Source organism: Manis pentadactyla, chromosome 13 (genome assembly GCF_030020395.1).
Source record: "Manis pentadactyla isolate mManPen7 chromosome 13, mManPen7.hap1, whole genome shotgun sequence".
NCBI classification, from domain to species: domain Eukaryota; kingdom Metazoa; phylum Chordata; class Mammalia; order Pholidota; family Manidae; genus Manis; species Manis pentadactyla.
In genome coordinates, this window is record NC_080031.1 from 107,944,675 (window position 1) to 107,968,382 (window position 23,708).

The 23,708-nt window shown below is 45.3% G+C and overlaps 1 long non-coding RNA gene across 7 annotated transcripts; it reads left to right on the forward strand.

The window, feature by feature from the left end:
- The first annotated feature begins 2,116 nt into the window (after positions 1–2,116).
- Positions 2,117–23,435, forward strand: LOC130680456 (uncharacterized). Of its 7 annotated transcripts, XR_008993493.1 has the most exons (5): positions 2,256–2,370; positions 3,396–3,574; positions 3,688–4,186; positions 17,684–17,793; positions 19,884–23,435. It is a non-coding gene; the product is annotated as an uncharacterized LOC130680456 (long non-coding RNA). The 7 variants fall into 7 exon arrangements; XR_008993490.1 differs by having other exon boundaries at positions 3,379–3,574; positions 17,684–23,435; XR_008993488.1 differs by having other exon boundaries at positions 17,684–23,435.
- Positions 23,436–23,708: the final 273 nt, after the last annotated feature.

Consider the following 23,708-nt stretch of genomic DNA (forward strand, 5'->3'; position numbering starts at 1 on the left):
GCTCTTTCCATGACTCCAGTGAGGAAGGATTTGGTGATCTGTTGCTGAGCTTTCTGGAGCTAGTTGACCCCTTAGGGAAGACCCAGGAGGGGAGGCTGGGGCTGGGAGGGCAGGGGGCTCTGTGATCATAGCACCACCATGGAGGATGTCATCTCTGTACACATTCATTTAAAGTAGCCACTTCCCATAATGTGTTCCATGTTCCTTTTACCTCAGCAAAGCACAGCGTCTTAAGTATGAAATAGGATGTTTTCTTGGGCCTCAGATAAAAGGGCAAGGATCTCTTTAGAGAGCAGCTATTCAAAACTTTGGGAGGTATGTGAGAATCAGACAGTGAAGAGAAACTATGGTGTAGCCTGCACGAGATGACAAATGCATGAACTTACTTCTCCTTGACTCACCTCCACACCATTCTTACCTAAGTGCAGCAACAGAGATCGGAACTTGTACATAATGGAGACCCACCAATGGAAAGCCATCTGTCCTAGAAGACACCCCAAAGCCGTTGAAGGAGATGCACACTTTCGCAGATCTGTTCTGGCTGAAGTCATCGCTTCTTTTGCAATGCAAAGAAACCAGTGCTATTCTGCCTATGGGCAGCTCAGATGAATTAGCCAAAACAAAGAGCTTTCAGAGAGAGCAGCAGGTGCAAAGGCTCTGAGGCTGGGCCAAGCATGTTAGACAAAGTCAGAGAAAGTGGCAGTGGCAGGATCTTGAAGGATTCAGCTTTTACTCCTAGCGAGAGGGGAGCCAATGGATGACACTGAGCAGAGGGCTCACATGATCGACTTATGCTTTTAAAGGGCCTCCCTGGCTGCTCCGTGGAAAATAGGCTGCAGCTGGAATTCTAGGTATGCAGCAGCTGTAACATCCCAGAGAGATAATGATGGCCTACGCCAGAGTGATAGCACTGGAGGGGTGAGAAGGGCCTAGGCAGTATCAGGTACATTTTTGAATGAAGACTATATTAGCCAAGGCTCCCCAGAGGAACAGAACTAATAGGATGTATCTGTGATGCAAGGAAGGTGCTGCCCAGCCTACGGAGAAGCCCCCGCCAGGCTAGAGGCGAAGAGGAACATGGTGTGAAGATATCCCTCTGGCGTGCGATCCAACATTCTGACTCTGGAAAACAGGCACCCAGATTTTCAGGTAAAGTTTCCAAACTTTTAAAAATTCACAAACTGATTGAGAATGTCTTCCAGAGCACCGTATGGGCCAATGCTCCATGAAGGGCCCCCACCCATAAGATGGTGAACCTCCTGCTTCTCTTCCTGGTCCTCAGTTCCCGCCGGCGCCACCTGAACCCCAATCACCCCTCGCACCCCTAATCCCAGCACCTAGCCAATAGCCACCAGCCCCGTAGAAGTAACACCACAATCACCCCCAAGCCCCTTCCTATATAACCCAGCACCTTTCCCTAACAAAGCGGAATTCTCCGGTGAATTGCTGCTGTGTGTCTCTCCTATCCTTTCACTCCAGACCACCAAACACGCCTGCAAGCCAAATCCAGTCCCGGAGCAGGCAGCTTCCCCCTTCTGATGTAAGACCTAGGGTTTCTTCTTGGAAAATGTACCATCTAGTTGGGATTATAAAATAGGCCCTTGGGTACTTTAATTAAGGGGAAAAACTGAAAGTCCATGTTATGGGTGTAATTGTGGCCCCCAAAATATGATATGTTGAATGCATTCTCCCAGTACCTTGGAATGTGACTTTATTGGGAAATAGGATTGTTGTATAAATAGTTATTTGAGTTCTTGCGGGAGCGGAGTAGGCCCCTGATCCAATATGACCGGTGACCTCTAACAAATAAAAGATTCCTGGGAAAAGACAGAGCCACACAAGGAGAGGCCCCTGTACCAGCGAAGGGAGAGAGCAGAGCGAGGTGTCCACAAGCCCGGGAACGCCAAGCGGCGAGGAAGATCCCCCAGTAGGTTTCAGAGGGAGCGTAGCCATACAGACACCTTCCAGCCTCCAGAATTATGAGGCGATATATTTCTGTGGTTTTAAGTTACCCAGTTTGTAGGACTTTGTTAGGGCAGCGCTGGGAAACAAACGCAGACCCGACCGGAGGGAAGGACAGCATGTCACTTATCCATCCAGTCACATTATTCGACGAACGACTCTGTGCGACCGCCCACGCCCTCTAGGCGGCGCTCTAGGCCGCGAGGCTGCCGCGGAGAAGAGCAGGGGAGGCCCTCCCTCCTGCAGCCCCCGGGCTAGGGAAGGAAGGAAGACCGGAAACGGACGGAGTAAGTGACCGACGCGCTGTGTTGGCCGGTGGGGGCGTCGGGGAGAAGCAGGAGGGGGAGCGGGGCTCCCGGAGCGGAGGGCCGCCGTTCTCTGAGGGGCAGAGAGGAGTCGCCCGAGAGGGTGAGAGCCGAGCCGCCGAGGGGCCGGCGGTCCCGGCGTCCGGGGGGAGTCCTCCGGGGAAGGCCTGGGCGGCAGTGGGCCCGGCGAGGCAGGGGGGGACCGGGAGACTGTGACCCGAGCTGGGCGAGGAAGGGGCAGGGAGCGGGGGCTCCTTCAGGGGCGCAGCGGGGCCCAAAGGAGGAGCTGCCCACAGACTGGGCAGAGCCCGAGAAGCGGCCCCGCAGGAGCGGGCGGCAGGCAGGGCTGATGGCGGGAGCAGGGTCCCTGACAGCGGGACGGGGCCTGACGCAGGCGGGGCCGCAGGTGGGAAGGGGCTGGAGGGCCCGGGACGCCCAGCAGCTGAGTTCCTGGAAACCGGGCAGCGTCCCGGGCGCAGGGCGAGGGAGAGAAGGGTGGCGGGTGGGTTTGAGAAGGGAGCTGAAGGCTGCCCAGCAGAGGGAGAGGCGAGGGGGGCGGGGGGTGGGCCGAATATGCCGAGCTCACCAGACCCTCGTAAGGATGTCGACTTTCGCTCTGAGTGAAATGGCAGTGATTGCAGGGTTTTGAGCAGAAGAATGATATGATTTATGGGGTCAAAGAATCAAGGAGTAGGCGGCTACTGCAGTAATCCGAGCAGAAGGAGAGTGTAGCTTGCCCCCGGGGTGGTGGCAGTGGAGGGAACGAGTCTGGCGAGATTCTGGTTTCTTTTGAAGGCAGAGGCAGCATTATCTGACTGACGAGAGGGAGGGTGTGAAAGGAGGCACGAAGGGTGGCTCCTCACCTTTGGGCCTGAGCACCGAGAAGGAGCTGAGAAGCTGTGACCTGGCTGGGGGGCGGGGGGAGAAGCAGGGAACCATCTTGGCTGAGTGCGCAGGCAGAGCGGACGTGCTGAGTAGGCGGCTACTCTCCGTCCACCTGCAGACACTGAGCAGGCAGAAGATGCCCGAGTCTGTAGTTCGGGGAAAGGCCTCTACTGCAAACACACACTTGGGAATTGTTAGTATATGTGTCAGAGCTGTGGAGAGGAAGGAGGCATGTTCCCACAGGAAGAGCAAAGGAAGGAGGTGGCATGTCACTGAGGGCCTGAAGACTGGGATTCTGACGAACACCACAGAAGTAAGTGGGAAGAGAACCCCAGACTGAGGAAAGCATTAACAAAGGTGCTGGGACTGGCACTGGGAACAAGAGCTTAGAACAGGCACTGGAGGGGGCCACGGGCAGAAATGTAAGTCTCTTAACCTGCAGTTCATTCATCACCTGTTGATTTCTGTGTTTGTTGTGGACATTAATAATAACCATCACCATACATGTTTACTAAATTCTTATTATGTGAACAAGTGAATAGTCCACACTGAATCTTCAGCCTACCTACTTGAAGATAAGGAAGCCAGGAGCCTGAGTGACCTGCCCCGGCCCACCCCACTGACGGGCGCAGCAGAGTCCGGGTTCAAGCCCCGGCCATGTGACTCCAGACCACCGGTCCTCACCCCCGGTTAGTTCCTGTCACCCTGCCGGGAAGATGAACCCACTCTGCGTCGGGGTGGCCCAGCAGCCGTCAGAAAGTGCAGGTCACCACGCCACTGGCCATGTGTTCTGCAGACTTCCCCTGCAGGGGATGCCCACCTTGCTCTCGCTAACAAGGGTCAGCCCAGGAACTGGCAGCAGCAGCTCCAGGGGGTGGCAGGGCTGCTTACCTGCTGACCGGGCAGAGGTCACCAACCTGCCAGCCCTGACCTCACTCAGGACAGCAGACCGCTCTTTCCAGAACGTCAGCCTCCTGCTGCTCGACTCCCACAGCCAACCTGGGTTTCAGGGCAGACAAGCCTCACCCTGCAAGGTTAGCAGTAGAAGTGACCTTATACAGTAATGGTCCCTACTCACTCTCCTGCCCACCCATTTTAAAGACAAGGAAACTGAGGCCCATAAGAACTAAGTCACTTGTACAACACTACTTCCTGGGGGATTCTGACTACCTGTCGGTGTGGCTAATGCTGCCTCAGGGATTCCTTTCACAGGGATGAGGGGCAGGGGTATAGACTTCGAGGTCTTCAATGCCCAGCTCTCCTTAAGCTTATCATACTAAAATTAATTTAAAGTCTTAACCAGCAGGGGGCAGCACAGGCAGGGTATTTGCGTTACAGAGAAAATCATCCGGGTGAGCTGTTTTTTTTTTTTCTTAGATAATTATTTTTTATTGAAGGGTAGTTGACGCACAGTATTACATTACATTAGTTTCAAGTGTACAACACAGTGATAAAACATTTATATACATAATTCTAGGTTCCAGCTATCACCCTACCAAGCTGTTACAATATCTTGACTATATTCCTTATGCTATACATTACATCCCGGTTACTTATTTATTTTACCATTGGAAGTCTGTCCTTTTTTTTTTGTGAGGGCATCTCTCATATTTATTGATCAAATGGTTGTTAACGACAATAAAATTCTGTATAGGGGAGTCAATGCTCAATGCACAATCATTAATCCACCCCAAGCCTAATTTTCGTCAGTCTCCAATCTTCTGAGGCATAACAAAACAAGTTCTTACATGGAGAACAAATTCTTACATAGTGAATAAGTTACATAGTGAACAGTACAAGGGCAGTCATCACAGAAACTTTCGGTTTTGCTCATGCATTATGAACTCTAAACAGTCAGTTCAAATATGAATACTCATTTGGTTTTTATACTTGATTTATATGTGGATACCACATTTCTCTCTTTATTATTATTATTTTTAATAAAATGCTGAAGTGGTAGGTAGATACAAGATAAAGGTAGAAAACATAGTTTAGTGTTGTAAGAGAGCAAATGTAGATGATCAGGTGTGTGCCTGTAGACTATGTGTTAATCCAAGCTAGACAAGGGCAATAAAACATCCACGTATGCAGAAGATTTCTCTCAGAACGGGAGGGTGAGGTTCTAAGCCTCACCTCTGTTGATCCCCAATTTCTCACCTGATGACCCCCCTGCGACTGTGCCTGTCTTAGGTTGTTCCTCCCATGAGGAATCTTACCCGTCTCTGGCTAACCAGTCATCTTCCAGGGCCATACAGGGAAATGTAAAGTTGGTAAGTGAGAGAGAAGCCTTATTGTTTGAAATGGTTAGCTTTTTATTTCTTTGCATATTTATGCCCTGTGGCTTCTATGCCCAGCATTTGTCTTGAGGTATCTTTACCACTTGGAAGAATTATGATACTCGGTAAATTTGATATGAGGCACGAATTCTATTTAAGGGTTGTAATTAGGAAGGAAGAAGAAAAGCTATAGAAGTAGCAGGCGGAAGAAAACATGGGAAGATTGATTATTTCTTTGACATACCTTCTTGTAGAGTAACTTCAGCATGTATAGGTTTTAAGCTACTAAAATTGCGCACACACATTAACATAATAGGAGTATAGTTACATAACCAAAGCATATCTGTAATTACCAGCCATCTCCAGTGAAACCAAGAAAACCAGTTAGGCACCTTAGGCATTTGTGAAAACTTATCTATGATATGGTGGATATTGTCCAACTGAACTTGAACAGTCTGAGAGAAATCAGACAAATTAAAACAACCCATTCCTGGGGACTGTTCACATCCCTTATGTTCTTTTAACAGTAAATAGTCTGTAGTTGTAAGATTTTGGAGCGCTACAATTTGCCCTTCTCCTAATTCTTGGTTGAGTTCCAACAGTATAGATCCAGTCAAATTTGTTGTTTTACTGTATGCACAGGCCAGCTTAGATATCTCCTTCCTCACTCCCATGGCAAGTCCAGGAACTGGTGGGATGAGTGCATCTACAGCTGTAGCAGTGCGTGGATCTTTGTTGGGGTTTTTTGATGATCATCTTCTGGCATGAGTCTTCCAGAGAGTGCAGATGTTGGAAGTTCTCTTTCATATCGTGTCTTAGTTCATTTTCGGGGTAGCCCAATTAGGCTTTGATCTTCTGTATAAACGCAAACAGACCCTTTACCTACACTTTTATATGCCCTTTATACCCTTGTGTAGAACTCATTGGAGGTTACCACACAGGAACTGCCCTTTTTTGTTTTGTTTTGTTTTGTTTTGTTTTGTTTTTGGTATCACTAATCTACACTTACATGATGAATATTATGTTTACTAGGCTCTCCCCTATACCAGGTCTCCCCCATAAACCCCTTTACAGTCACTGTCCATCAGCATAGCAAAATGTTGTAGAATCACTACTTGCCTTCTCTGTGTTGTACAGCCCTCCCTTTTCTCCTACCCCCCCATGCATGTTAATCTTAATACCCCCCCACTTCTTCCCCCCCTTATCCCTCCCCACCCACCCATCCTCCCCAGCCCTTTTCCCTTTGGTACCTGTTAGTCCATTCTTGAGTTCTGTGATTCTGCTGCTGTTTTGTTCCTTCAGTTTTTCCTTTGTTCTTATACTCCACAGATAAGTGAAATCATTTGGTATTTCTCTTTCTCCGCTTGGCTTGTTTCAATGAGCATAATACTCTCCAGCTCCATCCATGTTGCTGCAAATGATTGGATTTGCCCTTTTCTTATGGCTGAATAGTATTCCATTGTGTATATGTACCACATCTTCTTTATCCATTCTTCTATCGATGGACATTTAGGTTGCTTCCAATTCTTGGCTATTGTAAATAGTGCTGCAATAAACATAGGGGTGCACTGATCTTTCTCATACTTGATTGCTGCATTCTTAGGGTAAATTCCTAGGAGTGCAATTCCTGGGTCAAATGGTAGGTCTATTTTGAGCATTTTGATGTACCTCCATACTGCTTTCCACAGTGGTTGAACTAACTTACATTCCCACCAGCAGTGTAGGAGGGTTCCCCTTTCTCCACAGCCTCGCCAACATTTGTTGTTGTTTGTCTTTTGGATGGCAGCCATCCTTACTGGTGTGAGGTGATACCTCATTGTAGTTTTAATTTGCATTTCCCTGATAATTAGTGATGTGGAGCATTTTTTCATGTGTCTGTTGGCCATCTGTATTTCTTTTTTGGAGAACTGTCTGTTCAGTTCCTCTGCCCATTTTTTAATTGGGTTATTTGTTTTTTGTTTGTTGAGGTGTGTGAGCTCTTTATATATTCTGGACGTCAAGCCTTTATTGGATGTGTCATTTTCAAATATATTCTCCCATACTGTAGGGATCCTTTTTGTTCTATTGATGGTGTCTTTTGCTGTACAGAAGCTTTTCAGCTTAATATAGTCCCACTTACTCATTTTTGCTGTTGTTTTCCCTGCCCGGGGAGATATGTTCAAGAAGAGGTCACTCATGTTTATTTCTAAGAGGTTTTTGCGTATGTTTTCTTCCAAGAGTTTAATGGTTTCATGACTTACATTCAGGTCTTTGATCCATTTTGAGTTTACTTTTGTATATGGGGTTAGACAATGGTCCAGTTTCATTCTCCTACATGTAGCTGTCCAGTTTTGCCAGCACCACCTGTTGAAGAAACTGTCATTTCTCCATTGTATGCCCATGGCTCCTTTATCAAATATTAATTGACCATATATGTCTGGGTTAATGTCTGGATTCTCTAGTCTGTTCCATTGGTCTGTGGCTCTGCTCTTGTGCCAGTACCAAATTGTCTTGATTACTATGGCTTTATAGTAGAGCTTGAAGTTGGGGAGTGAGACCCCCCCTACTTTATTCTTCTTTCTCAGGATTGCTTTGGCTATTCGGGGTCTTTGGTGTTGCCATATGAATTTTTAAATTATTTGTTCCAGTTCATTGAAGAATGTTGCTGGTAGTTTCATAGGGATTGCATCAAATCTGTATATTGCTTTGGGCAGGATGGCCATTTTGACGATATTAATTCTTCCTAGCCACGAGCATGGGATGAGTTTCCATCTGTTAGTGTCCCCTTTAATTTCTCTTAAGAGTGACTTGTAGTTTTCAGAGTATAAGTCTTTCACTTCTTCGGTTAGGTTTATTCCTAGGTATTTTATTTTTTTTGATGCAATTGTGAATGGAGTTGTTTTCCTGATTTCTCTTTCTGTTGTTTCGTTGTTAGTATATAGGAAAGCCACAGATTTCTGTGTGTTGATTTTGTATCCTGCAACTTTGCTGTATTCCGATATCAGTTCTAGTAGTTTTGGGGTGGAGTCTTTAGGGTTTTTTATGTACAGTATCATGTCATCTGCAAATAATGACAATTTAACTTCTTCTTTACCAATCTGGATTCCTTGTATTTCTTTGTTTTGTCTGATTGCTGTGGCTAGGACCTCCAGTACTATGTTAAATAACAGTGGAGAGAGTGGGCATCCCTGTGTACTTCCCGATCTCAGAGGAAATGCTTTCAGCTTCTCGCTGTTCAATATAATGTTGGCTGTGGGTTTATCATAGATGGCCTTTATTATGTTGAGGTACTTGCCCTCTATTCCCATTTTGCTGAGAGTTTTTATCATGAATGGATGTTGAACTTTGTCAAATGCTTTTTCAGCATCTATGGAGATGATCATGTGGTTTTTGTCTTTCTTTTTGTTGATGTGGTGGATGATGTTGATGGACTTTCGAATGTTGTACCATCCTTGCATCCCTGGGATGAATCCCACTTGGTCATGGTGTATGATCCTTTTGATGTATTTTTGAATTCGGTTTGCTAATATTTTGTTGAGTATTTTTGCATCTACGTTCATCAGGCATATTGGTCTGTAGTTTTCTTTTTTGGTGGGGTCTTTGCCTGGTTTTGGTATTAGGGTGATGTTAGCTTCATAGAATGAGTTTGGGAGTATCCCCTGCTCGGGTGAGCTTTTTATTCTTCACAAGTACAAAGTCCACAATAGCAACGTAAAAATTGTATAGGACATCCCTGTTTACGAAGCTCCTCCAACGTCACTGATGCCCCACGTCTTTGCACCATGCCTGTGAAATAGAGGTTTTTGTGTGAGTGAGGACATGTCTGGGAGAGAAAAGCCAGGTGAGTTCTCTAAGGCCTTATTTCTAATAATGGGCAGAGATGGATTTTTCCACATGTTCTGGTAGCAGGGGGGAGAGTGACAGGGGAGGAATCACACACAAGAGCTTCATCACTTAGAGCTTGGAACATGAGCCAGAAGTGTGAACACACACACACACCCCAGCACAACCTCCACTCCCACCTCACTACTATCTTCAGCAATTCTGCCTAGTAATAAAGTCCAGGTGCCTCTAGCCTACACAGAGTCATATTCCTATAGAGGTTAAGAAAACTTACCATCCATACACTCACATGGAATTAGAAAAAGTAGACAGAGAGAACCATTTAAATAGATAAACTAGTTCTTAATTTTTTAAGTGAGTTTTTTAAAATTCATTTTGTTATCATTAATCTATAATTACATGAAGAGCATTGTTTACTAGACTCCCCCCTTCACCAAGTACCCTCCACAAACCCCATTACAGTCACTGTCCATCAGCGTAGTAAGATGCTGTAGAATCACTACTTGTCTTCTCTGTATTACACATCCCTCTCTATGCCCCCCCCACATTATACATGCTAATCATAATGCCCCCTTTCTTTCTCCCCACCCTTATGCCTCCCTTCCCACCCATCCTCCCCAGTCCCTTTCCCTTTGGTAACTGTTAGTCCATTCTTGGGTTCTGTGATTCTGCTGCTGTTTTGTTCCTTCAGTTTTTCTTTGTTTTTATCTCCACATATGAGTGAAATCATTTGGTACTTGTCTTTCTCCACCTAGCTTATTTCACTGAGCATAATACCCTCTAGCTCCATCCATGTTGTTGCAAATGGTAGGATTTGTTTTCTTCTTATGGCTGAATAATATTCCATCATGTGTATGTACCACATCTTCTTTATCCAGTCATCTACTGATGGACACTTAGGTTGCTTCCATTTCTTGGCTATTGTAAATAGTGCTGCGATAAACATAGGGGTGCATGTGTCTTTTTCAAACTGGGCTGCTGCATTCTTAGGGTAAATTCCTAGAAGTGGAATTCCTGAGTCAAATGGTATGTCTATTTTGAGCTTTTTGAGGAACCTCCATACTGCTTTCCACAATGGTTGAACTAATTTACATTCCCATCAGCAGTGTAGGAGGGTTCCCCTTTCTCCACAACCTTGCCAACGTTTGTTGTTGTTTGTCTTTTGGATGGTGGCAATCCTTACTGGTGTGAGGTGATACCTCATTGTGGTTTTAATTTGCATTTCTCTGATGACTAGCGATGTGGAGCATCTTTTCATGTGTCTGTTGGCCACCTGAATTTCTTCTTTGGAGAACTGTCTGTTCAGCTCCTTTTTCTTTTTTCTTCTTTTCTTTTCAAGAGTGGTTGAGAAAAGAACAGGAAGAGGCTGCTCGTCAGAGGGGCTGAGAACTGTGGAACAAGCAGGCCTTGAAGTCTTTCCTAGCCCACAGAGCTGGTCCCTTCCATGAGGTGCTTCACCTTTTCCTTCTTTGTCATCCTAGAGCACCCATCAGGGGCTAAAGTTTCTGGATGGGGCTGAAAGGGCCAGTCAGAAAAGACTGGAATCACAAAAAAGGATTATTTAATTGGATTATTTGCTTTTTGTTTGTTGAGGTGCATGAGCTCTTTATATATTTTGGATGTCAACCCTTTTTCGGATCTGTCATTTATGAATATATTCTCCCATACTGTAGGGTACTTTTTTGTTCTATTGATGGTGTCCTTTGCTGTACAGAAGCTTTTCAGCTTAATATAGTCCCACTTGTTCATTTTTGCTTTTGTTTCCCTTGCCCGGGGAGATATGTTCATGAAGAAGTCGCTCATGTTTATGTCCAAGAGATTTTTGCCTATGTTTTTTTCTAAGAGTTTTATGGTTTCATGACTTACATTCAGGTCTTCGATCCATTTCGAATTTACTTTTGTGTATGGGGTTAGACAGTGATCCAGTTTTATTCTCTTACATGTAGCTGTCCAGTTTTGCCAGCACCATCTGTTGAAGAGACTGTTGAATTTCCCCATTATATTTCTGTGGCTCCTTTATCATATATTAATTGACCATATATGTCTGGGTTAATGTCTGGAGTCTCTATTCTGTTCCACTGTTCTGTGGCTCTCTTCTTGTGCCAGTACCAAACTGTCTTGATTACTGTGGCTTTGTAGTAGAGCTTGAATTGGGGAGTGAGATCCCCCCCACTTTATTCTTCCTTCTCAGTATTGCTTTGGTTATTTGGGGTCTTTGGTGTTTCCGTATGAATTTTTGAACTATTTGTTCCAGTCCGTTGAAGAATGCTGTTGGTAATTTGATAGGGATTGCACCAAATCTGTATATTGCTTTAGGCAGGATGGCCATATTAATTCTTCCTAGCCAAGAGCATGGTATGAGTTTCCATTTGTTAGTGTCCTCTTTAATTTCTCTTAAGAGTGTCTTATAGTTTTCAGGGTATAGATCTTTCACTTCTTTGGTTAGGTTTATTCCTAAGTATTTTATTCTTTTTGATGCAATTGTGAATGGAATTGTTTTCCTGATTTCTCTTTCTGTTAGTTCATTGTTAGTGTATAGGAAAGCCACAGATTTCTGTGTGTTAATTTTGTATCCTGCAACTTTGCTGTATTCTGATATCAGTTCTAGTAGTTTTTGAGTGGAGTCTTTAGGGTTTTTTATGTACAATATCATGTCACCTGCAAATAGTGACAGTTTAACTTCTTCTTTACCAATCTAGATTCCTTGTATTTCTTTGTTTTGTCTAATTGCTGTGGCTAGGACGTCCAGTACTATGTTGAATAACAGTGGGGAGAGTGGGCATCCCTGTCTTGTTCCCGATCTCAGAAGAAAAGCTTTCAGCTTCGCACTGTTCAGTATGATGTTGACTGTGGGCTTGTCATATATGGCCTTTATTATGTTGAGGTACTTGCCCTCTATACCCATTTTGTTGAGAGTTTTTATCATGAATGGATGTTGAATTTTGTCGAATGCTTTTTCAGCATGTATGGAGATGATCATGTGGTTTTTGTCCTTCTTTTTGTTGATGTGGTGGATGATGTTGATGGATTTTCAAATGTTGTACCACCCTTGCATCCCTGGGATGAATCCCACTTGGTCATGGTGTATGATCCTCTTGATGTATTTTTGAATTTGGTTTGTAAGATTTTGTTTGAGTATTTTTGCATCTACGTTCATCAGGGATATTGGTCTGTAGTTTTCTTTTTTGGTGGGGTCTTTGCCTGATTTTGGTATTAGGGTGATGTTGGCTTCATAGAATGAGCTTGGGAGTATTCCCTCCTCTTCTATTTTTTGGAAAACTTTAAGGAGAATGAGTATTATATCTTCTCTGTATGTCTGATAAAATTCCGAGGTAAATTCATCTGGCCTGGGGGTTTTCTTCTTGGGTAGTTTTTTTTTTGATTACCGCTTCAATTTCTTTGCTGGTAATTGGTTTGTTTAGATTTTGTATTTCTTCCTTGGTCAGTCTTGGAAGGTTGTATTTTTCTAGGAAGTTGTCCATTTCTTCTAGGTTTTCCAGCTTGTTAGCATATAGGTTTTCATAGTATTCTCTAATAATTCTTTGTGTTTCTGTGGGGTCCGTCGTGATGTTTCCTTTCTCATTTCTGAGTCTGTTGATGTGTGTTGATTCTCTTTTTCTCTTAATAAGTCTGGATAGAGGCTTATCTATTTTGTTTATTTTCTCAAAGAACCACCTCTTGGTTTCATTGATTTTTTTCTATTGTTTTATTCTTCTCAATTTTATTTATTTCTTCTCTGATCTTTATTATGTCCCTCCTTCTGCTGACTTTAGGCCTCATTCGTTCTTGTTTTTCCAATTTCGATAATTGTGACATTAGACTATTCATTTGGGTTTGTTCTTCCTTCTTTAAGTATGCCTGGATTGCTATGTACTTTCCTCTTAAGACTGCTTTTGCTGTGTCCCACAGAAGTTGGGGCTTTGTGTTGTTGTTGTCATTTGTTTCCATATATTGCTGGATCTCCATTTTAATTTGGTCGTTGATCCATTGATTATTTAGGAGCATGTTGTTAAGCCTCCATGTGTTTGTGGGCCTTTTTGCTTTCTTTGTACAATTTATTTCTAGTTTTATACCTTTGTAGTCTGAAAAGTTGGTTGGTAGACTTTCAATCTTTTTGAATTTACTGAGGCTCTTTTTGTGGCTTAGTATGTGGTCTATTCTGGAGAATGTTCCATGTGCACTTGAGAAGAATGTGTATCCTGTTGCTTTGGATGTAGAGTTCTATAGATGTCTATTAGGTCCATCTGTTCTAGTGTGTTGTTCAGTGCTTCTGTGTCCTTACTTATTTTCTGTGTGGTGGATCTGTCCTTTGGAGTGAATGGTGTGTTGAAGTCTCCTAAAATGAATGTATTGCATTCTATTTCCTCCTTTAGTTCTGTTAGTATTTGTTTCACATATGTTGGTGCTCCTGTGTTGGGTGCATATATATTTATAATGGTTATATCCTCTTGTTGGACTGAGCCCTTTATCATTATGTAATGTCCTTCTTTATCTCTTGTTACTTTCTTTGTTTTGAAGTCTATTTTGTCTGATACTAGTACTGCAACACCTGCTTTTTTTCTCCCTGTTTGCATGAAATATCTTTTTCCATCCCTTGACTTTTAGTCTGTGCATGTTTTGGGTTTGAGGTGAGTCTCTTGTAAGCATCATATAGATGGGTCTTGTTTTTTTATCCATTCAGTGACTCTATGTCTTTTGATTGGTGCATTCAGTCCATTTACATTTAGGGTGATTATCGATAGGTATGTACTTATTGCCATTGCAGGCTTTAGATTCGTGGTTACCAAAGGTTCAAGTTTAATTTCCTTACTATCTAAGAGTCTAACTTAACTCACTTGGTATGCTGTTACAAACACAATCTAAAGGTTCTTTTCTGTTTCTCCTCCTTTTTCTTCCTCCTCCATTCTTTATATATTAGGTATCATATTCTGTACTTTTTGTCTATCCCTTGTTGACTTTGGGGATAGTTAATTTAATTTTGCATTTGCTTAAGCTGTTCTACTTTCTTTACTGTGGTTTTATTACCTCTGGTGACAGCTATTCAACCTTAGGAACACTTCCATCTATAGCAGTCCCTCCTTAATAGACTGTAGAGATGGTTTGTGGGAGGTAAATTCTCTCAGTTTTTGCTTATCTGGAAATTGTTTAAGCCCTCCTTCAAATTTAAATGATAATCTTGCTGGATAAAGTAATCTTGGTTCCAGGCCCTTCTGTTTCATGGCATTAAATACATCATGCAACTCCCTTCTGGCCTGTAAGGTTTCTGCTGAGAAGTCTGATGTTAGCCTGATGGGTTTTCCTTTGTATGTGATCTTATTTCTGTCTCTGGCTGCTTTTAACAGTCTGTCCTTATCCTTGATCTTTTCCATTTTAATTACTATGTGTCTTGGTGTTGTCTTCCTTGGGTCCCTTGTTTTGGGAGATCTGTGGATCTCCATGGTCTGAGAGACTATCTCCTTCCCCAGATTGGGGAAGTTTTCAGCAATTATCTCCTCAAAGACACTTTCTATCCCATTCTCTCTCTCTTCTTCTGGTGTCCCTATAATGCGAATATTGTTCTGTTTGGATTGATCACACAGTTCTCTCAATATTCTTTCATTCTTAGAGGTCCTTTTCTCTCTCTGTACCTCAGCTTCTTTATATTCCTCTTCTCTAGTTTCTATTTCATTTATCGTCTCCTGGGGGTAGGAAAGAGCTCTTCCCCGCCTCCCGGCTGCTGTGCCTGAGCCAGTGGGCCGAGCACACTGATATAAGCTTTTGTCCCAGAGCAGCCGGATATGGATCCCTGCTTTCCACAAGTGGCCAGAATCCCAGTCTCCCCAGGAACTCCGCCTGTCTCAGCTTTCCAACCCCGTAATCAGAAGAGTCTCATGAAAGCACCATGAAGTGTAGGTCTGTGCTCCCGGCGCAGATCTCCGGAGCTGGGTACTCAGCGGGCCCAGGCCTCCACTCCGTCCCCGCTCCGTTTCTCTTCCTCCCGCCAATGAGCTGGGGTCAGGGAGGGGCTCGGGTCCCGCGGGGCCACGGCTGGTATATTAACCCATTCGGTGAGGTCTGCTCTTTTCTCCAGGTGTGTGCAGTCTGGCGCCATCCTCTTTCCTGTTGCTCTCTCAGGGTTAGTTGCGCCAATTATGTTTTCTAATTGTATCCAGTTTTAGGAGGAAGCCTCTGTCTCTCCTCTCACGCCTTTCATCTTTAATCCTTTTTCTAAAGTGAGTTTTAATGCCACAGACTACTACTTCTCAAACATTAAAGTGCAAACAAGCCACCTAGGAATCTTACTAAAATGCAGATTCTGATTCCCTAGGACTGAGGCAAGGCCCAGCTTTCTGCATTTTCCAGCAAGTTCCCTGGTAACGTGATAGCTGCTGGTTCATGGATCACACACACTCTGACTAGTAAGGCCACAGCCCTTGCCACACTCTGCCAGTCCTTTCCACGGATGGGGGTCTCCAGTCAGAACGAGGCGGGGGTGACAGAACTGGCACTGCTCCATTCCCTGCCTCTTACTGTGTGAGCATCTCCCCCCACTGAGAGTAACTCTTGTGTTTAAAGATGCATTTTATTCATACATGGCCCTTGAACCAAGCCTATCAATTAACCTCAAACTCTCCCAAAGAAACTATGATCATACCGTAACCCCAGGATTCTAGGTTGTTCCAAGGATTATTTGATTAAATGAGATTTTGAGGTCCAAACCTCTGATATGATACAAGCCTCATGTATGCAGCACTACCATTGGCTTGAAGCAAAGGTGGAATTTTTGTGAGGAAAGGAGGAATTCTATTTTGTTTTTCATTACTGAATTACAGTGCTTTTCAGCCAGGGGCAATTTTGGTTCCTTGTGGGCATTATTAATATGTGGAGACATTTTTGGTTGTCACAGCTGGACACTGCATTGCAGTGGGTAGAGCCCAGGATGCTTCTAGACATCCTGCAGCATACAGGACACTTCCCACAACAAAGAACGACCCAGCCCCAAATCTCAGTCATGCCGCTGTTGAGAAAACCTACCCTGTCCAACCCACTCATCCACATCTGGATACTGATCCATCTCTTTGGCAACTTATTGAATGATTACTTGACTATTTCCACAGATCATGGGGAAGTAAAAGGTTACAGGCAGCCACTCAAACTGGACACCTTCAAGATCTCACTTTCCATTGAGCAGGAAAGTTTAGTGGCTCGAGGGTCCAGTGGTTGGGCTTGAATGTCAATTCTGTCACTGAGAAGCTGGATGGAAATGAACAGGTTACATACAATCTCTCAATTTTCATTTCCTCAGACATCAAATGACTCTAAGTCCCCCAAGGGCAAGGACTGCCTCTATTTGGGGCAGTCAGGTGTATACATTCTCCTGGCCCCTAAATGCTTGTGTGTTTGTCAAAGGAATGAATGGTAGCTGACTTGCTTATAGCCCAGTGATTTTTAGAAATCCTGATTAGAGGCTTGAATACTTGGGATCATGATTATTAACTGCACCTTGTCCCGGCAGAGCCAGACTCATACTCCGGAATATGCATAGTGTCCTGCACTAGGCAACCAGTTCTGGCAGTGGGGAAGACCTTAGGCTCCAACATCAGGCAGCCTGGGTTCAAATCTCAGCTCCACCCCAAATGAGTTTTGACATTTGATTTATCCTCTCTAAGCCTCAGTTTCTCCATTTGAAAAATGGGGGTAATAACAATTCCTATCTCACAGGGCTCTTGGAAAAATTAAATAAGATAATGTATGCAAAGCCCTTAGAACCATGCGTGGCTCACAGCAAGCTTTTGGTAAGAGTAGGCTTTGCTATACTTTTGGCCTGCAGCCTCTGCTCAATTACCTCTCTCTCCAAAGGGAGGCAGGGACACAGTACTGAATCCGGAGCCTGGCCCCTGAGACCAAGCTGAGCTGGATCCTTTCTGCAGCATGGAAAGTCAGGCGCTCCCCCTGCTCACTCCCCATGCCACGTGCCTGAACAAGGGGCTTCGGAACTACTTCAGAAGTATTCAGAAATACTTCATCTTCCTCTGCATGCTCATTAGTCATATTCAGAATACAGCCCCAGTGACTAGATACCCAGCCTTTCATTCTGCTAAAAGGCCAGAGGACACTAATAAAGATATCAAAGCCAAAAATTGTTTGGAGAGCAAAGAAACAAATGAGGAGAGAAGCCTGCAGCCTCTGATTCAATAATGAATTTTGCATAAAGGGCTCCCTATAACAGCCCACCAGAGGCCAGACTGCCACACACTCTGCAGTCCATTTTTTATGAGAAAGAGGACAATGGAAAAACAGCTAACCAAAACTGGTATTAGAGGCATATTAAAGGAAGTGTATTCAAGCATATATCTTGATTTGAGCACATGGGCCTAAGCCATTTCTATTTTATAGCCTAGTAAAAGCTTGGAGCTGAAGAAAAGCATCTAGTCCAATCTTTTTGTCTTCCAGATGAGCAAACTGAAGCATGCGGGCATTAAGGAACAGGCCCCACACCTTCAGCATCAAGGGGCTTGCCCCTCTGTCCAGTCCTGCCTGGCTCAAGGATTCAACTCCTGACTGTAAGGGACTAGAAGAAACTTAGCTTCCTTCTTCTCCAACTGCACTCTTCTCACTGAGCTTGTGATGGTCACACATTCATTCACATAGTCTTTATGGAGCACTTACTATGTGCCACATGCCGCTCTGGGCACTTGTGCTACAGAGGACAGGATAGGTGCCCACTCCTGATGCACCTACCCTCCCATGGGCAACACCATTGATAAAAGTGCACAAATAAATTGCACAGTATAACTTCCATCAGTGTTCTATTCTCTAAGGGAAATAACACAGCATGTTGTGGCAAAGAGGGACATTCAGCAGAAGGGAGACTTGGAAAGTCCGTCCAAGAGGCAGTGTTCACCAGAGGTGAGAACTGAGCTGTGAGAAGGAGCTGGTCCCATGGAAGTCAGAGTGAGAGGGCTCAGGTCCAAAGGAACAGCAAGCATGTGCCCAAGGCAGGCACGGAAGGTGCGATGAGTGGAAAGGAAGCCCAAGTGACTGCAGCAGAGGGAGCAAGAGGAGAGGCGAGGGGAGGAGGGCAGAGCCGGGCTGGCACTTGCCCAGGGCTTCCCTGGAAGGTGGAAGCAGGACTGAGATTTGAACCGGAGCCTCCAGGCTTACAGGTTTTGGGGTTCTGTCAGCTGTGCCCTGCAGACCCATCTTGTTGAGCCTCCAGGTCCATTACAGGAGGACTCTGCCACACTGGCCCCTGGCTACTCTGTGCTCACACTCAGGGCCTGGTGTGGGACAGGCCTGCAGAAGCCACGGGGCCCCCAGAAGCAGAGTGTCCGGACAGCATGGAGATGGGAAGTGGAACCTCCCCCTTCGGGCACTGTGACTCACACACGGTCGGTCAGTTAGTCAGGAGTCAGCCGTGCCTGCCCGGCAGAGGGCTCTAGTGAGAGTCTAAGGCTGACTGCTAAAATCATTCTTATTGTTAATCACATGAAAAATCATGAATATATTTTCCTTATTAAAAAAAAGAAAGAAATGAAATGAAACATGGTGCCTAAGGTTGATGTTTCCTTAGACTTCTCCAATCCTGGTCACATTTCAGCCCCTCATCCCACTTACAGCCACATACTATTACTACCAGTTAAGTGGGAAAACGTCCAGGCCATTTCTCATGCCTTAAAGTGCATGTGTGTATATGCCTAGAAAAGACAGTGTGGTTCTTTTGGGTTCATTTTAATAAGTTGTAGCTTATTGTAGGTTATGGCTCTGCAGCAACCCTTTGCCTCCCCCCAGACCGTTCAATTCCCAAAAACATTGAGTAGCTCTCCATGTTTTTATATAAACTTGCACCTCGTTTTGCTAAGTGCTGTGTAATATCCCTTGGCATGATATGCCACAGTTGATCTCCCTATGAATTGTGATTTAGTGTTTGCAATCCTCCCTCAAGTGCAAACAAAATGCTGCTGCAATGCGATCACCTTTCTGTCTGCTTTGTGAGAAGTCCTCTGTGGCAGACGGAGGTCTTTGCTCTTAGATGCAACTCTCAAAATGAAGCAGACTCAAGTGTGGGAATTTCTACCCAGTGGCCATCTAGACCCCAGCGACCCTTTCTTATCATTACTGCTGTCACTGTTGACTCAGTGCAGGACGTCAACCAATCCCCCACACCCTGGGGACTCTGTAGAAGGAGGAACTTATTTTTGATGAACTCTAAGAACTTCCACAGCAATTGTGATCCAACACTCTGATTCTTGGTCATGAACTGTGGTGTTCTTTCACAACTAGAGGTCCAATTCCCAAGTGCCTCCCTCAGGCACTTGGCGGCCTGTGGATTGTAGTGTGTCACTCTGAGCAGTGGGACACACTGTAATCCTGTTCCTGGGAAAATGACAAGCACACACCTATGCTGACCGCCGCTTGCCCTTTTCCATGGCCTTCCTGGATATCGGGATATGATGTCACCTTCTGCAAATTCTGTGTAAGTGTTAATTCAAGATGAGGGAAAAATAATCACCACCTACTTTGCATAGACTTCAGTTTACAAAGCACACAGTTTCTCACTTCATTTGTGAAACAACCCTGAGATTTGTACAGGAAATGGATAATTATAATATATATTGTAATAATGTTTAATGAACACTGTTATTCATTACAGCTGAATAGACTGGGACAACAAGAATCACGTGATGGCCCAAGGTCACATAGCTAGGAAGGGAAGATGAACCTGATCCCAGCTCTTTGGATTCCTACTCCTTTTTCTCTTGCACAGGACAACGCTGAACGTCCTGGCTGTGCAGCTGTGAAGACCCGTTTGTAATGAGGAGAGACATGCATTCTCAGCGGAATGTAAAGGATTCAGTGAAGGACCATATTCAGAGGTAGAATTTAGATCTTAAACAGCCAAACGAATAGAGGAAAGAGAGCCCAGTCATGGGAAGAGGGCATGGAGGTGATTTAGCTGCACTCTAAGAAGAGGTGGATATGCGCACGCTGAGAGGCTTTTCCTCCACCCATTACTTAAAGACACTCCCTGGGGTACTTCATGGGCAGGTCATGGATGACCTCTTTAGGGAGGTGGCAATGAAGCTAAGACGCAGAGGATGAGGGGATTCCGGCTTTGCAAAGAAACATGAAGAGCAAACCAGGTATAGGGAAAGGTATGTGCAAAGTTCTCCAGATGGACAAACTCACTGGAAGGCCAGAGAAACCCTCCGTATGGGGAGCCATAAGAGGCGGGCCTCTTAATGACAGTCCGCCCTAGGGGAGCTCCGAGGCTGGCTTCCAGGATGAGACGGGACTTGAGGGACTCTTGAGGAAGCGACTGATTTTATCCAAGGCAAGCACAGCGAAGCAGGGCACCCCAGGTAGGACTGGAGGCAAAAGAGGCATTACTGGTGACTAAAGTACAGTAAGATTCAGTGTGTTAATCTGTAGAATGGAGAAGTAGGATAGAGGGTTCAGTGCGTCTTGGTAGACACCAGTGAAGAAGCTGAGCCCACGCTGGCAGGCCTCAGTCCGGCTCTCAGATCTCCTGGGCTCCCATCCGGAACTGGCTGTGCCCCAGTTCCTTGCTTCTGCTGGCAGAGTGGCCGTCAGGAAGGCGGCCCTGGCCACAGTTGGATGTGAGCGAGGCCCCAGCAGAGCCCCGTGGTGGGACCACCTGCTGCCAGCACCAAGGGCCCTGACACGCTGATGTCCAAGCCTGTTCCCTTGTTCCCCCCAGAAGCTTCCCGAAGACCTTGGGACCCTCTTTGACTTTTTTTTAAACGTTTCTCCACGAAACAGTGTGAGGAACAAGAGGGAGACATGACCCCATCACAAACCTGTTCCAGCCTGGAAAGCAGGCCCATGCCCTGCCAGTTCCACCGTGGGCTTTGAGGCTCCCCCAGGGAGGAATGGAGCACAGACATGGAGGTGGGGAGCACCACACAAAGCACCATCTCCCGGGGGGAGCCACCCTCTGCTCAGGGCCTGTGTCTCAGCACAAGCCAGTGGTGCCCCTGGGGCATCAAAGATCCCCACCCCAGCCTAGAACGTGTCAGTCTTCTGCCAAATTCCAAACCAGGACAACCAGAGGCTTGGAACCCAAGACATTCGAGCAGAATGGACTCATCTGGTCCAATCCTCCAATTATAAATGCAGAAACTCAGGTGCAGAGAGGGGGCTACCAATCAGGTTCTCCCAAGGCAAGTAAGCACTGCAGTGCATGAGCATTTACTAGGTGCCTGACATGGTGCTGCTGTACCTGTCATTGTTGACACTCACAGTGAGGAAGGTGTTGAGACTGTGGGTGTAGTCAGAGTAGGGTGAGGGCCTCTGGGAAAAGCAAGGCAGGATATTTGCAGTCAGAGCAGTGTAACTACATGCAAGGAAACTCCCTTCTAAAACTCTGTGACAAACATTCAGCCCTACAGTCATTCTTCAGTGAGATCAGTTAATATTCCCCAGATAAAGAAGAGTAGCACATGTTTTTATTATGCTAATCATTTCTAATCATGTGTAAGATTCACCTTAGCAGGCTAAAAGGCCCAGGCCTACGTGCTGTCTTTCCTCCTTCAGATCTGATGAGGTTATTTTGCAAACGGGGAACTAATTTGGCAAGTAAGCCCAGGCATAAACAACACAGTAAAAGGCAAGAAGGATTCCACCTTAAAGATAAGATTGCATTTTAACACCCAAGAAGTTAAGATGTTAGAAATTGTTAACTTACTCTTTAGCAAACAATACCTCAGCCCACCTTGGGGGCTGAGCAGGTGGCCTTGTTTCATATGCCCCCAGGCCAAGATGCTGGTATCTCAGGGAGAAATCAACAGAGCAGGAAGTTACTTGTGTTAATTCTAAATATCCTGGGACCACTTAATAAGTCCACACCCCTAAGCTTTTTTCCATGTTCTTGAAAAATCCTCATCTGCCTATAAAACCCCTAGACAGCACACCACCCCGGACTCTCTTGTCCCCTCTGTCATGAGCCAGGAACGCTGTCCTGTCACTTTATCTCTCAGTAAAAGCCTGTATCTTGCTCTCCTACCTTGAGTGTTCGTGAAGCTCATTCTTCAGCTTTGTGAACAAGAACCCCGGCATCAGTGTTGCTGGGGTCCCCGCTTTACAAGCAAATAAGCTAGGCCTAGAGAGGTCAAGTCATTTTCCTAAGGTCACACAGTGGTGGAGAATAGAGCCAGGACTCTAAGCCAGACCATTTTACCCCACTGCCCCCGGGGTTCTTCATATCCTGGCACATGAGGACTGTGAGCAGGACCTCTGACCTCCTAGCCCAGGAGAGCTACTTCCATCCCAGTCCTGTTCATCCTGAGTGTGATCTTGACCACCTGCGCCCCACTCAGCATTGCTGCCAAGAAGCCATTAGACCGACCTCCTGCATCTGGTCCCATCTTCCCTCCCACTTAGAATTTTCTCTTTGGCTTTGCAGCTCTGCAGCTCTGCAGCCACTCCTTCTCTCCCCACCTCTCCCTACACCAAATCCGATGGCTGTTCCTCCTTCCTCAGCCTCCGCTAAGTGTCACCTGCTGAGGAGGCGCCCGTCTCTTAGTCTCTTACTGCTCCCTCTGCTCTCAGTTACAGACTGTAATCCTAAGTGTGTGTGTTTATTTGTACCGTGTCTCCTCCCCCCATGTTTCTGGCAGGCCCAGTGCCTGCCAGGGAATAGACAATCAATTAGAAGTTGTTGAATAAATGAACCAGTGAGTGAATGAACTGAAAAAGGAAAGAACACCTTAGTTTTTCTTCAAATGAATGTCTGCCAAAATCTCTCACGTCTTACACTTGTCTGAGTGATTTTGTTAAAACTACATCATCCAACACTTAACCTTCATTCCAGGTAATTAGGGGTGTGTCTTTCAGGCCTTTTTCTATGTATTATAGCTGTACATACACAAAGTACCTATGGAAGTACCATTTGTGGGAAAATGTTAACTTTTATATGATATGATACGATATATGTAAGGTATCTCCCAGAGAGTATATTCTTATAGAATATACATATTATGTTGCATATAATACCTGTGCCACATGTGTGTATTATTCCAAAGAAGAATATATTGTATATGTTTTTGTGCAATTTCTTTTCTTGCTCAGCCACACACCATGAAAGTCTCCCCCCACTGTTGCCTGTAGATCTGGCTCATTTTGTTAACAACTACATATTATTTTTCAAAATAAAAATGAAAGTACTTGCTCTTTTATTATGGGACATGATGGGATATTCAAATAACCTAGGCAGGACCAGTAGAAACTGGCGGATCATGAGAACCTCATCGGCCAGACAGGCTTTGCATTCGAGATGAGGATGAAAGAGCATGTTCGTGAGTGGACAGGAGTGGCGGGGTGAAGGCTGACGCGGAGGCCAGAGGAGCAGGTGAGGCCAGACAGGAGTGAGAGGAAGGCAACCAGGAGGAAAAGCTGGGGGCCCAGGGCCGCGTTAGTCACTGACAGCAACGAGGAGGGCGGGGAGCTGCAGACGGCC